This window comes from Elephantulus edwardii, unplaced genomic scaffold, assembly GCF_000299155.1.
Source record: "Elephantulus edwardii isolate Elephantulus edwardi_28Jun2011 unplaced genomic scaffold, EleEdw1.0 scaffold00044, whole genome shotgun sequence".
Lineage (NCBI taxonomy): Eukaryota > Metazoa > Chordata > Mammalia > Macroscelidea > Macroscelididae > Elephantulus > Elephantulus edwardii.
The window spans coordinates 3,492,490-3,497,033 of NW_006399794.1; the positions used below are offsets into that span (position 1 = coordinate 3,492,490).

Consider the following 4,544-nt stretch of genomic DNA (forward strand, 5'->3'; position numbering starts at 1 on the left):
AATAAGGTGTGCCTGATCCAGTCTATAGTCTTTGCAATTACATGCTATGCATCAGAGAGATGGACAGTGACTAGGAATGATAGAAAGAGAATTGAGCTTTCTAGAATTGAGCCTTTGAGTTGTGGTGCTAGAGAAGAGTGTTGAATACTAAGACAACAAACAGGTTTGTCCTGGAGAGGGTGAAACTGTGCTGCACCTTGGAGGCAAAGATTCTGAAGCTTTGTCTGATATACTTTGGGCATGTTTCAAGGAGGGACCATTCCTTGGAGAGGGACATCATGTTTGGGATAGTGGAGGGACAGCACAGGTGACGAAGACCCTCAATGAGATGGATCGATTCAATGATTGGGGTAGTGGGAGTAGGTGTGTCGGAGACAGTGAGGTTGACACAGGATAGAGCAGGGTTTAGGGCTCTTGTACAGAGGGTCTCTATGAGTCTCAGATGACTCGACGACACATAACAACAACAACAATTACAGTAATGTAGTATTTTTATTTTCAAGATCTTTCCATGGGTGTTCATAACTAGCTTGGAAGATAAAAACTAAGAATTCAAGCAAAGGACCAGACTTCAAGGCATCAAAGAAAGAAAAGCTGCTCCCACCCAAGGGAAGGAAGCTCACAGAGTCTTCATGGAATTGCTACCTCATTTTGGCCATAGGGAAACTGAAGCTCAGGAAAGGTAAACTTAGTCAGTTACTCACAAGCAAAGCAGAGACTTGAATCAAAATCTCTCATTTTCCTGTCCAGTGCTCTTTTCACAACCAAGAAGGAATTACAACACAGTGAAGCTGAGAAAGTAAAATATCATTCCCAACTCTAGTAAAGAATGGGAGAATCCTTCTACAGTAAAATTTCATGACAAAACCATATAATTTGGGGATCTATTTCAAGCCTTACAAAATTTTCCCAGCCGCACTTCTGAGGAGAAAAGTGGGTAAGAACAGAACCTGGGGGTGAGAAAACATCTGACTCACCCACAGCGTGGTTGAGAAGAGTCTATAGTAAACACCTTACTGTACTGATTGCCAGTATCATGTCCCCTTTCAACCAGCCCTGGCCTCCAGCCCACTAAGTATTCAGGGACCTCCTTTGGTCATAGGGTCAGAACCCTATTTCAGAAGGACTTAAAAACCTATTTCTGAAGTGGCCTCAAATATGTGACCATTGAACTAGAAAACCAGAATTTTAAAAGATACATGTGTATGTATGTACAAACACATTTGCACATGTACACAAACATGCATGGACACAGATATGCAGGCATGCGTCTGTGCACACACACACACACACACAGAGAATAGCTTATACCATCACTAATTTACCTAATTTATTTAGAGAGAGCTGACCATCGTCTGCTGTGAGTTAGGATTCCAATGTCTCCTAGGACTGCAGGACATAGCCCACCCTCACCCACAGAATGCCATAACCGTGCCCTGGCTTCTTCCAGGAAGCAGCCTGCAAAGTTGCCTGTGAGAGAAAGCACGTGGCTTCAGAGGTGAATCAGGACATTCTCCGATGTGCCAAGAATTTATCTGAGCAGCCTGACAGACAGGTCTGTGTGTGCTCGAGAAAGTTGTTCCACAGCTCTTTGCAGAATTCACCCACCAGGGGAAGTGAATTAATGACTAGGGCGTTTCACCTTTTGCCTAAATGCGTCATACAATCAATTAGTAAACCTGGCTCTGAGAATATACTTGCTTACCCAAATGCAATTCTGTGGGGTTATGAGATATTTCAGACTGGAAAAGCTTACAGAGCAGAAAGTTCTTGGGCTTTCTCTATGCTAGGAGTGGGGCCAGGGTACTGAGCTAGACAGCTGGTTCAGGCTGTGGTCAAATCTGCTGACAAGCAACCTAAAGCTGCCTGGAGCATCTGCTCCACATCTGGGCCTTGTGACTCATCATCCCAGGCCTTAGACTCCCGTGCAGGCCCCAGCAGGCAGGTCCCACAGTGCAGGTCCTACAGCCAAGCTTGTCTCTCAGCCTCCGCCCAGCCTCAAGGTTTGTCCTTATCTCCCACACAACCTTCCCCTCCCCCACCAGATCACCAGCCACAAGACCAGGGCTAACTGTGCCAGGACCATCTTGAACTCCAGCCAGAGCTGGTATAAAGGATAAGGCTTATTGATTACCAGTTATCTATTCTGGCCCTTTGACTTTAGCAGGCCCACATTTCCACCATGCCCAACTGGTCCACAGGAGTGAACAACACCTATTCTAGACCAATCTTATTAAACCTGGACCTGCTGTTTCTATTCTTACCTCCCAGTTCTGAGTCCTGACTCCACATTCTAATTGCCACAATTGCTTCTCACCCTTTCACTTTCAGACGCCTGTGAACCACATGTTTCTGACTCAACTTGCTTCTTCCGCAGCTTCACTTGTGGTCTGGGGATGGGGGGTGAGGGACTGGCGGCAGCAATTGATGGTTCATTCTCTGTGGATCTCCTCAGTTGAGATCATTCTCAGGAGAGGCTAAGGGCTCTGAGTCCCTACCTGGATCTACCCTCTAACTCCAACACCAGGATTTCCCTGCTCCTTCTCTTGGCCGCTGGTACCAAGTTAAATTCCTTATCACCTGGGATAGCTCTGTCCTGGGCTCAGTTTCTTATTTCATGGTGGCCTTTCTTGGGTTATAATAGGCCAGCATTTGGGATGACTTCAAGGTCTTCTTTTAATAAAAATGGTGGAAACTCTCAGACCTCTGAGGGAGCTGGGGCTTGGAGAGGAGGAAGCATCACTAACTCAGACACAGTTTGGCAAGGAAGAGTTCCACATTTGTCTACGTTACTACTTTTATTTTGGCAGTTCAGCTTTCTTTTTTGTTGTTGTGGTGGTGGTGGTGTAGCATCAAGTTGGATTTGACTGGCACAGGAGGGGTTTGCCCCGCCTTCTCCAGTGGAGCATCTGGTGGACCACATCTGTCTGTGAATGTACGGTTATTTATGGTGAGAAACCTAGGGAGGCAGCAGAAGGCTGTGCCACCAACCTGCAAAATGACCTGAGCCAAGACACCCTCTCAAGCCCTATTCTTTTTTTTTTTTTAAAGTGTAATTTCCATTTTATTTTCAGACGAGTTTTTTATTCAGCCTTTTTTTCTTATTAATTTCAATGAACATTTACAGAGATTTTGGATTTCCATTCATTCATTGTTGTACTTTTCTCCCCGCCCACCCCACCCCCACCCTCAGTTCACTCTTCTTCTTAAAGCAAAAGAAAAACTTCATTGGTATACAATCCCCCCCTGCACACACCCCACCTTCACCCCGAGTATACTCCACTCTGCAACCCTCATTCCGAACTCTTATGATAATCATAATGCCCTAAAATATATTACCTTTAAACTCTTCTCTCCCTCATCGGCTTCAATGCAGTATACATAATTTATCCAGTTTTTCTCAATCTTACCCCCACCCTGATGTCAGCCTCATTCTACAACAGTGGCACCATACAGTATTTGTCCCTGTGTGACTGAGATATTTCACTCAGCATAATGTCCTCCAGGGTCACCCATTTTGAATAATATTGCATGAGTTCCTTGTTTTTCAATGCAGCATAGTATTGCATTGTGTGAATATACCACAGCTTATTCAGCCTTTTAAGCAATTAAATCCTTACATGGGCTTTGGTGGTGGTCGTGGGGCAGTACCTGCAGGTTTAGGTGGAGGTGTCCGGTCCTTTCCGGCTTCAAGAGAAAGGTTCCTCACCACCTTGCTGTGAATGGCACAACTCACACAATAGTGCAGTGGAAGCACATATGCGTCGAAAACACTCGCTTTAGAAATGCCGTGACGGCAGCTGCCCTCACTATATTTCAAATTACGAACTTCTTAATTGCCTTGTCTTTGGGCACGCACCAGGCACAGTTCGTGCAGCGAATAATAGGCTGCACGTGGCCGCGGCCCTTTTTGGCACGACCGTTCTTTCTTCTTTTCTTTGTCATATTGGAAGCAAGGGTCCGAGAGAGCCCTATTCTTTAAATTATGTATGAGGATGAAGTGAAGGCAGGGAAAGTGAACAAGTTGTTCTGCCCAATATCTCAAGTACAAAGGTTCTGGGCCCTCAAGTAGCTGGCGGCCGTTTGCAGCTGGCCTCATCTGGTTTAAATCCTTTTATCTGTCAGGCACCATATATTATTTTTAGTGACCTGTCAGTGAACATGCACTACCTTCAGACTCTCACTAATAAACAAATGAATGCCAAAGTCTCTGTTACCTTCCACTAGGAGGCAGAAATAAAAAGCTGGATCCAGTCCTAACTTTCCTCTTCCTTCTCTCCAGCCCTCAGCATCTCCTGCTCTGAGGACCTAGGGACCTGAATGCGTACTTTTCCTGAAAGCTTGATGTATTGCTGCTGTTTCTATGAGTTATTGAGTCAGAACTGATTCATAGCTGACCCTCCAGGAGATTCTCAGAGACTGTAAGTCATATCTGAAGAGAGTGCCCATCTTTCTCCTGTGGAGCAGCTGGTGAATTCAACCACACACCTTTGAGTTGGGAGCAGAACTCCATACCACTAGGTCCCCAACATTTTCTTTCCCAT

General features: G+C 45.4%; 1 pseudogene; it reads right to left on the reverse strand.

The window, feature by feature from the left end:
* Window positions 1-3,616: 3,616 nt before the first annotated feature.
* LOC102844853 lies at window positions 3,617-3,945 on the reverse strand (annotated as a pseudogene).
* Window positions 3,946-4,544: the final 599 nt, after the last annotated feature.